We start from the raw sequence: 11,217 nt of genomic DNA on the forward strand, positions 1-11,217 counted from the left end.
ACCATGCAAGTACATCTGGTAATAAAGGCTAATGGAATACTATCCTTTATTATGAGAGGAATTGAAATTAAAAGTAAGGCTGTTATGTTTGAGTTATGCAGTTTTGGTCTCCTTATTTAAGGAACGATGTAAATGCGTTGAAAGCAGTCCAGACAGGTACCTGGAATGAGCGGGTTGTCTTATGTTGAAAGATTGAACAAACTGGGCTTATTTTCACTGGAGTTTAGAAGAATGAGGGGAGACTTGGTTGAGACTTGACAAGGTGGATGTGGAAAGGATGTTTCTTCTTGTGGGTGAGTCCAGAACTAGGGGCACTGTCTTAAAATTAGGTGTCACCCTTTTAGTACAAACAGAGATGAAGAGTAATTTGTTCTCTCAGAAGGTTATGCAACTTTGGAACTCTCTGCCTCAGAAGGTAGAGGCCAGGACATACAATATTTTTAAGGCGGAGGTAGGTAGATTCTTGTTAGGCAAGGGAATTAAGGGTTATCAGGGAGAGATGGCAGTGTGGAATTTGAAACACACACATATCAGCCATGATCTTATTGAATGGCAGAGCAGGCTCGAGGGGCCTATTGGCCTACCTCTGCTCCTAATTCGTATGTTCGTATATAAATGCTGCGGCTACAAGAGCGGTTTTGTGAAAAAAAATGGGAAATTATGCTTGACAAATCTACTAGAATTCTTTGAAGATATAACTAGTAGAGTTGATGAGGGGGAGCCAGTGGATGTGGTTTATTTGGACTTTCAGAAGGCTTTCGACAAAGTCCCACATAAGAGATTAGCATGTAAAATTAAAGCGCATGGGATTGGGGTTAGTGTATTTCGATGGATAGAAAATTGGTTGGCAGACAAGAAACAAAGAGTAGGAATAAATGGGTCTTTTTCCGAATGACAGGCAGTAACTAGTGGGGTACCGCAGGGATTGGTGCTAGGACCCCAGCTGTTCACAATATATATTAATGATTTAGATGAGGGACCTAAATGTAATACCTCCAAATTTGCAGATGACACAAAACTAAGTGGGAGGGTGAGTTGTGAGGAGGATGCAGAGAGGCTTCAGGGTGATTTGGACTAGTTAAGTGAGTGGCAAATGCATGGCAGATGCAGTATAATGTGGATCAATGTGAACTTATCCACTTTGGTAGCAAAAACAGGAAGGCAGATTATTATCTGAACAGCTATAAACTGAGAGGGGGGAATATGCAACGAGACTGGGTGTTCTTGTACACCAGTCGCTGAGGGTAAGCATGCAGGTGCAACAGGCGGTAAAAAAGGCAAATGGTATGTTGGCCTTCATAGCGAGAGGATTCGAGTACAGGAACAGGGATGTCTTGCTGCAATTATACAGGGCCTTGGTGAGGCCACACCTGGAATATTGTGTGCAGTTTTGGTCTCCTTATCTGAGGAAGGATGTTCTTGCTATCGAGGGAGTGCAGCGAAGGTTTACCAGACTGATTCCTGGGATGGTGGGACTGACATATGAGGAGAGATTAGAATTAGAATTAGAATATTACAGCGCAGTACAGGCCCTTCAGCCCTCGATGTTGCGCCGATCATCCGACCTACACTATTCCATTTACATCCATATGTCTATCCAATGACCACTTAAATGCCCTTAAAGTTGGCGAGTCTACTACTGTTGCAGGCAGGGCGTTCCACGCCCCTACTACTCTCTGTGTAAAGAAACTACCTCTGACATCTGTCCTATATCTTTCACCCCTCAACTTAAAGCTATGTCCCCTCGTGTTTGCCATCCTCATCCGAGGAAAAAGACTCTCACTATCCACCCTATCTAACCCTCTGATTATCTTGTATGTCTCTATTAAGTCACCTCTCCTCCTCCTTCTCTCTAACGAAAACAACCCCAAGTCCCTCAGCCTTTCCTCGTAAGACCTTCCTTCCATACCAGGCAACATCCTAGTAAATCTCCTCTGCACCCTTTCCAAAGCTTCGACATCCTTCCTATAATGCGGTGACCAGAACTGCACGCAATACTCCAGGTGCGGCCTCACCAGAGTTTTGTACAGCTGCATCATGACCCCGTGGCTCTGAAACTCGATCCCCCTACTAATAAAGGCTAACACACCATATGCCTTCTTAACAGCCCTATTAACCTGGGTAGCAACTTTCAGGGATTTATGTACCTGGATACCAAGATCTCTCTGCTCATCTACACTACCAAGAATCTTCCCATTAGCCCAGTACTCTGCATTGCTGTTACTCCTTCCAAAGTGAATCACCTCACACTTCTCCGCATTAAACTCCATTTGCCATCTCTCAGCCCAGCTCTGCAGCCTATCTATGTCCCTCTGTACCCTACAACACCCTTCGACACTATCCACAACTCCACCGACCTTCGTGTCATCCGCAAATTTACTAACCCACCCTTCTACACCCTCATCCAGGTCGTTTATAAAAATGACAAACAGCAGTGGCCCCAAAACAGAACCTTGCGGTACACCACTAGTAACTAAACTCCAGGATGAACATTTGCCATCAACCACCACCCTCTGTCTTCTTTCAGCTAGCCAATTTCTGATCCAAAGCTCTAAATCACCTTCAACCCCATACTTGCGTATTTTCTGCAATAGCCTACCGTGGGGAACCTTATCAAACGCCTTACTGAAATCCATATACACCACATCCACGGCTTTACCCTCATCCACCTGTTTGGTCACCTTCTCGAAAAACTCAATAAGGTTTGTGAGGCACGACCTACCTTTCACAAACAAAAACAAGAAATGCTGGATTCACTCAGCAGGTCTGGCAGCATCTGTGGAAAGAGAAGCAGAGTTAACGTTTCGGGTCAGTGACCCTTCTTCCGAAGAAGGGTCACTGACCCGAAACGTTAACTCTGCTTCTCTTTCCACAGATGCTGCCAGACCTGCTGAGTGAATCCAGCATTTCTTGTTTTTGTTTCAGATTTCCAGCATCCGCAGTATTTTGCTTTTACCTTTCACAAAACCGTGCTGACTATCGCAAATGAACTTATTCTTTTCAAGATGATTATAAATCCTGTCTCTTATAACCTTTTCCAACATTTTACCCACAACCGAAGTAAGGCTCACAGGTCTATAATTACCAGGGCTGTCTCTACTCCCCTTCTTGAACAAGGGGACAACATTTGCTATCCTCCAGTCCTCCGGCACTACTCCTGTCGACAATGACGACTTAAAGATCAACAACAACGGCTCTGCAATCTCCTCCCTGGCTTCCCAGAGAATCCTAGGATAAATCCCATCTGGCCCAGGGGACTTATCTATTTTCACTCTTTCCAAAATTGCTAACACCTCCTCCTTGTGAATCTCAATCCCATCTAGCCTAGTAGGCTGTATCTCAGTAATCTCCTCGGCAACATTTTCTTTCTCTACTGTAAATACTGACGAAAAATATTCATTTAACGCTTCCCCTATCTCCTCTGATTCCACACACAACTTCCCACTACTATCCTTGATTGGCCCTGTTCTAACTCTTATCATTCGTTTATTCCTGATATACCTATAGAAAGCCTTAGGGTTTTCTTTGATCCTATCCGCCAATGACTTCTCGTGTCCTCTCCTTGCTCTTCTTAGCCCTCCCTTTAGATCCTTCCTGGCTAGCTTGTAACTCTCAAGCGCCCTAACTGAGCCTTCACGTCTCATCCTAACATAAGCCGCCCTCTTCCTCTTGACAAGCGCTTCAACTTCTTGAGTTGGTTAGGATTATATTCGCTGGAGTTCAGAAGAGTGAGGGGGGATCTCATAGAAACCTATAAAATTCGAACAGGACTTTGACAGGGTAGATGCAGGAAGGATGTTCCCGATGGTGGGGGAGTCCAGAACCAGGGGTCATAGTCTAAGGATAAGGGATAAACCTTTCAGGACTGAGATGAGGAGAAATTACTTCACCCAGAGAGTGGTGAGCCTGTGGAATTTGTTACCACAGAAAGCATTTGAGGCCAAAACATTGCATGTTTTCAAGAAGAAGTTAGATATCGCTCTTGGGACGAAAGGGATCAAAGGATATAGGGGGAAAGTGAGAACAGGTTACTAAGTTGGATGATCAGCCATGATCATAATGCATGGCAAAGCAGGCTCGAAGAGCCGAATGGCCTACTCCCACTCCTATTTTCTATGTTCCTATGTTTAGAGGCTGGGAATTCTGTGGCAAGTAACTCACTTCCTGACCTGCCAAATCCTACTCACCACTGTTAGGACCAGGTGAGAAATATGTCTAGGAGTCTTTTACTGTCTTTACCTGGTCTTATTGTAACAGGGTTTTATTTTTAAACACACTGTGCTTTGAGCTCCTTTTTTTTAAATCCTTGTTCACAGCTTTCCAATTATAAGGCAAAGAAATTAACACAAACCGGCTTTCTCAGGTTTAAAGTCGAAATGTGAAATTTATTAAACCTTAAACTTAAACTCTAATATGGTTAACATCTATGGCTATATGACGCGTCCATGCTAGCACACACACGCGATACACACATGCAAATAGAAACAGAAAAGAGGAGAGGAAAATATTGTAGAGAGGAGTTTAAGGCAATATCAAAAGAGTCTCTTGTTTACTGTGCTATGAGCTCACTTGATTGTAGGTAGTCTTGCTGTTCATCGGAGCCCAGTGTTCCTTTTAAAACTTGTTCACGGAGGAGACTTTTCTCTCTTTGAGTTTCATATGTTTTCACAAAATTCAGTTCCATGGGAAAGACATGGAGGGAGGCAGATTGGAGGTTCTGTTCCAACCAGGAGCACACGGCATTCTGAATTCAAAACCTCTGTTGGAAATTCAAATTCAAAAACTCCAAGTCAGTTAGTCGTGTGACCAAATCTGGTCTGACCACTTTTTCTGTGTATTGGGGAAGCAACAACTGGGTCCCCATTGTTCCAACATTATCTGGTACTATGCAAATGTCTTTCCAGTCAGGGGCTTGCAATTATAAGTTTCAATGTTCATGTGGCAAAATCATATGTGCCTCAGTCTTGACAGGTGGGGGGGTGGTTTGCCTGACACCTCCACACCCAGGGGAATGAAATGCGATTTGAAGAAAAATGGCACATTTCATTACAGATTTTGAGAGAAATATCAGATAACCTTTAACCTTCCCCCTTGGTCACTTTTTCCCCTTCTCTTTCTAAACTTTTGCCAGCCGTGTGCCTGCCTGTCCCCTTTTGTTCTCAGCGTGGATCCCCTACAGTTCACCATCCCTCCGCTTGGAGGGTCCTCCTAACACCAGTACAGAACTTAGGGGTGCAGGTTTCACTGTAGGTTGGGGTTTCCGCTCAACCTGGCACATGTGTCAACTCCTGCAGTACTCCACTACATCTTTGTGCAGTTTTGGCCCGTCAAACTGCTGTCCTGTGCGGGTTTTGGTCTTTCATACACCAGCATGTACAGCCACTGTGGTCTCATGGACCCTTCTTAATATTTCTCCCCAGTACCTCTGTGGCACCACTAACTGGTGAACTACTGTCCACTCCTTTCCCTAAGATCTGCAAGGAGAACTCCATTTCCTCATCAGTACCTCATTCTTTAAACAGTAGCAATCAGGGACTCCCTCTGATTCATTTTGAGACTGGGCAGCCTGTGCTAACTCACACAATGCTGGGTCAGCTTGCTGAGTCTCAGCTTGGGAAAATCCGGTTAATTCATTCCCTTGGTCTTCTAACTTTCCAAAGAAGGTCTTGGATAGGCAGACCTCATGGTCATTTGCCTGCAGTGTCAATGCAGTCTCCTCTGGGGGAGCTGGTTTGATCATGGCCTGATCCACTATACATTCAGGGAAACTGCAGGGGACTGTCTCCTGCCACTGCCCTGTCTCCCTGACCTCCTGCGGTCTCTCTTTCACTACTGGGGGGGACTACCACCTTCACCCCTGCCAGATCATTACCTAGGAGCAGGTCAACCTGTCTACAGTCACCGGTCCCGAAACTAGGTCGCACTGCAGGTGCACCCGGTATACAGGTACAGGCATACACTGCCCTCCACTACCATTCACCTCCATTTTTGTGTTCACTGCACTCTCTGGGGGAAAGGTCAGGTATTTTCCCAGTAAAAGGGATCTGGTGGCCCCTGTGTCTCTGAGAATCACTATGGGCTTACTTGCCCCACTAGAGAAATATGGGGTTACTTTCCCTTCAAATGCAAAACCCTGATATCCTTCAGGAATCTTATTAACTTTTCCTCCACTGGCCATAGTAAGCTTCCTGAGTTGCACTCTTACTGCAGTTAAAGCCATAGCTTGTTCGGTGTTTTCCATCAGGGTCCCCTTTGCACTGAGCGGGTGTGCCTTGATTAACCCTACTGGTTTTCCTTTTGGTTTCCAGCAGTCAGCTTTTAAATGCCCTGCCTTATTACAGTGGAAGCACACAGGTCTCCAGTTCTCACTCTTGGTCATAGCACCTTCCTTTTTGGCTGGAGGAAGGTGTCTCCTGCTTTCCTTTCTCTCCCAGGACTGCTTGGGCAGATATCACCTTCCCGCCCTTTATCCTTTTCGGATTTGTGGGGGTTATTAGGAAAAGTTCTCCCCTGGGAAAGCGTCTTATAAATTAAAGCAAACTCACTGGCCAGAATGGCCACTTGCTGGGCTCCCTGAACCCGTTGTTCCTCCACATGGGTTTTTATTGAGCATGGGAGAGAGTTTTTAAATTCCTCTAACAGGATGACTTCTCTGAGAGTCTCATAGCAGAGTTATATTTTTAAAGCCTTCAGCCACTGGTCAAAAGCCAGCTGCTTACTTCTTTCAAACTTCAGATAAGTTAATTGGCTTGATTTTTGAGGGTTCTAAACTTTTGGCGATAGGATTCAGGTACGAATTCATATGCCTCGAGGATAGCATTTTTGGTCAGTTCATAATTTGATGAACTCTCATCTGGCAACAAGGAATAAACCTCATGCGCTTTTCAGGTTAGTTTGCTTTGCAATAAGAGAGACCAGGTCTCAGCTGGCCATTTTAGCTGCCTTGCCAGTTTCTCAAAAGACACAAAATATGCTTCCACATCTTCCTCAATGAATTTAGGAATTAATTGAGTGAGTTTTAGCAATCTTGTACCCAAGCCCTGAATTGTGTTCCTCCATATTGTCTATGCTTTCACTAGGGTTACTCTGTCGTCCCCGAGTTAACTCAAGCTGCTTCAACTCTCTTTCTTCGCATTCTTTCCAGAATTTTCTTACTCTCTCTCTCTCTTCTCTCTCTCTTTCCTTCTCCTGTCTTTCTCTCTCTCTTCTCTACCTTTCATTTTCTTCACGTTCCTTTTGGAAGACCCTTTGTTTCTCCCTCTCCTGCCTCCCTCTTTTTCCTTTTCCTCAAATTCAAGTTTCCTTTGTTCCAATTGTATCTTTGCTAGCAATACCCTCTCTGAGTCTGCTTCTAACCCTGTTTCTGCTTCTTCAGATTCAAGGGAAAAATGATTGGCCAGTAGGCTTAGGAGTTCAGACCTCCTAGCCTTGCCACGTACAGTGATCCCACACTGCTCAGCCATTGTTCTCAATCCTCCATGGACAATGCTTTTAACTAATCCCAAGTTACTTCACCCTGGCGTGGAGTGCTACTCGCTTCAGTTGCAGACATATTAGTATTCAATCACACACAACCAAAGAAAACCCGTTTTTTTGATTGGGAACAATTTGGCTTCCCACATCCAATTTCTCTCGTTCGTCTGGGGGTAAAATTATAGATGCTAACACCCAAATTTCTGTTACGACCAGGTGAGAAATGTTTCTAGGGGTCTTTTGCTGTCTTTACCTGGTCTTATTGTAACAGGGTTTTGTTTTTAAACACACTGTGTTTTGAGCTCCCCATTTTTTGAACCCTTGTTCACAGCTTACCAATTATAAGGCAAAGAAACAAGCAGAAACAGTCGTTCTCAGGTTTCAAGAAGAAACATGAAATTTATTAAACCTTAAACTTAAACTCTAATACGGTTAACACCTATGGATATACGAACCGTCCAAGCTAGCACGCACACACCATATGCACATGCAAATAGAAACAGAAAAGAGGAGAGGTAATTATAGTAGAGAGGGGTTTGAGGCAATATAAGAAGTCTCTTGTTTACTGTGCTATGAGCTCATTTGATTGTAGGTAGTCTTGCTGTTCATCGGGGCTGTGTTCCTTTTAAACCATGTTCACATAGGAGACTTTTCTCTCTTTGAGGTTCATGTGTTTTCACAAGATTCAGTTCATAGTCATAGAGAGATACAGCACTGAAACTGGCCCTTCAGCCCACCAAGTCTGTGCCAACCAACAACCACCCATTTATATCTAGAATGCACTGCCTGTCGAAGTGGTGGAGGCAGGAACCCTCACAACATTTAAGAAGCATTTAGATAAGCACTTGAAATGCCACAGCATACAACGCTACGGGTCAAGTGCAGGAATATGGGATTAAAATAGTTAGGTGCTGGATGGCCAGCACAGACCAAAGGGCCTGTTTCTGTACTGTATAACTCTGACTCTAATCCGACAATAATCCCATATTCCCTACCACCATTCACCTACCTACATTGGGGGCAATTTACAATGGTCAATTTACCTATCAACCTGCAAGTCTTTGGCTGTGGGAAGAAACCAGAGCACCTGGCGTAAACGCACACGGTCACAGGGAGAACTTGCAAACTCCACACAGGCAGTACCCAGAACTGAACCCGGGCCGCTGGAGCTGTGAGGCTGCGGTGCTAACCACTGCGCCACTCTGGTCTGTGGGAAAGAGATGGAGGCAGGCAGGTTTGGACCTGCTGACCCAACTGGGAGCACACGGCGTTCTGAATTCAAAACCTCTGTTGGAAGTTCAGATTCAAAAACTCCAAGTCAGTCAGTCATGTGACCAACACTGGTCTGACCACTTCTTCTGTGTATTGGGGAAGCAAAGACTGGGTCCCCATTGTTCTAACACTGTCTGGCACTATGAAAATGTCTTTCCAGTCAGGGGCTTGCAATTTTAAATTTTAATGTTCATGTGGCAAAATCATCTGTGCCTCAGTCTTGGCAGGTGGGGAGGGGGGCTGGGGGGTTTGCCTGACAACCACCTACAAGGCACAAATCAGGAACATGATGGAATACTCTCCATTTGCTTGGATGAGTGCAGCTCTAACAATACTTAAGAAGCTGACCATCGTCCAGGACAAAGCAGCCTGCTTGATCGGCTCCCCAAAAATGACTATAAACATTCACTCCCTCCACCACGGGCGCACAGTGGCTGCAGTGTGTTGCCATACAAAAGATGCACTGCAGCAATGTGGCAAGCTTCCTTCGACAGCACTTCCAAATCTGCTACCTCTCCCACCTAGAATGACAAGGGCAGCAGGCGCATAGGAACACCACCACCTGCAAATTCCCCTCCAAGTCACACATCATCCCGACTTGGACCTATGTTGCTGTTCCTTCATTGTTGCTGTATCAAAAGCCTGGAACTCCTTACAAACAGCACTGTGGGTGTACCTACACCAAATGGACTGCAGCTGTTCAAGAAGGTGGCTCAGCTCCACCTTCTCAAGGGCAATTAGGGATGGGCAACAAATGCTGGCCAACTTGAAAGAAAAAAATGTGACTAATAGGTGTACTAGAATGCTAACTGGTTTTCCTAACAAATCTAGTAAAGACATAAGGGTTTAATTTGGGCTTTGAGTGTTGTCTCATTATTTCTTTTAATTCTCTTGTCCAACCAGTATACTAACCTGTCAAGGGAAGAGGTTGCATTGAAAAACACCTTCGAGGAAATAATGTCTTCTAGGCATTTATATGAAATGAAATGGCACAAAGTATACCAACTCAAATGTAATTTTATGCTTACTTAAATATGGAGATAAAAACTGCTCAGAACTCCAGGTGTGGTCTCACCAAAACCTTGCACAAGTTTACAAAATTTCCTTGGCTAGAATTTTTCATTGCGCAGGAGGCCCCGTTAACTGGCCAAGAAGTCAGTGGTGACTGGGAGCCAGACTGGGATTTTTTTGCTTCCCAGGCCTTTAATTCGTCTTGAGTGGGACTTCCACCTTCTTGAGGCAACAAGTCCCTCTTAATGAAGCTGCTGGCCAATCAGCAGGCTGGCAACGCTTCGTCCCAGCAGTGCCTCTGGGAACGGTGGCCACTGCTGGGACTACACCCAGCCATTGCAATCAAGGTGAAGGATGGCCCCAGAATGAGGGTAAGTTTTTACAAAGTGATTCATGACAACGCTTGCCAGCGCTGACGTCATCAGGCTGCGCCGCGGTGCGCACATGCGCAGACGGTCTCCGACTCTCTGCGCATGCGCTGCGGTCCAGATTGCCAGGACCAGTTTGCGCATGCGCAGATGACATCATCGCGTAACATTGTCTTCCTCGGGCAACGTGCCAGGTTGGCCTCTGCGCATGCGCTTCATGCAATCTTCCGATATTCACGCATGTGTCAAAGCTTCGGCGCGAGTTTTTGAAAGTGGTAGGAGGAGAGGTTTCGTCAGGCATTTTCTCGCATTTTATCTCAATTATTTAGTCGTTTTGCTGCTTTGCTTCATTTTTATTAGACAGAGGAGATTGTTCCAAGGTAAGTTGCTCTGCCGTTGTAAGTTACTCTGAAAACATTTCCATTGTCTGGGGCACCGCATGTGCTCCAGTCCCTGTTGTAAGCTGCTCTGAAAACATTTCCATTGTCTGGGGCACTGCATGTGCTCCAGTCCCTGTTGTAAGTTTCTGTGTGCAGGCAGTACATGTGCTGCAGTACAGCGAACAACCTTCTATTTAAACGGTCACTTCTGCAGAGTGGAACGGCATCATTCATGAGGAGACTGGACTGGCTGCGGTGACAGATTCTCCGCTGGCAGCAAGGACTGGCTGATGAGATGGAGCCAATTAATTTACCCAACAATTGCCCGGAAGCACCTTCAGATGGAGGTGGCCACATGCTGGACATCAGTCGCGTGCCACAATCCATGGATCCTGAGCATTTCACCCCCTGGGCTAATGATCGGATGGACCATACATATGCCTGCCTGTTCAAAGCTCCACTTCCCCTACCTGTGGTACCCTCTCCTTGCTGCTCAGTCACACAGACACCTGTTCCTGCACCCATCCGAGCAGTGCACATGGACACACAGCCACCTGTTCCTGCACCCATCCGAGCAGTGCACGTGGACACACAGCCACCTGTTCCTGCACCCAACTGAGCAGTGCACGTGGACACACAGCCACCTGTTTCCCCATCCGCCTTTGAAACAACCATGCAGAGCCTTGTGAGACTCCGCAATTGCCAGCTGCTGC

The sequence above is a fragment of the Heterodontus francisci genome, chromosome 6, assembly GCF_036365525.1.
Source record: "Heterodontus francisci isolate sHetFra1 chromosome 6, sHetFra1.hap1, whole genome shotgun sequence".
Lineage (NCBI taxonomy): Eukaryota > Metazoa > Chordata > Chondrichthyes > Heterodontiformes > Heterodontidae > Heterodontus > Heterodontus francisci.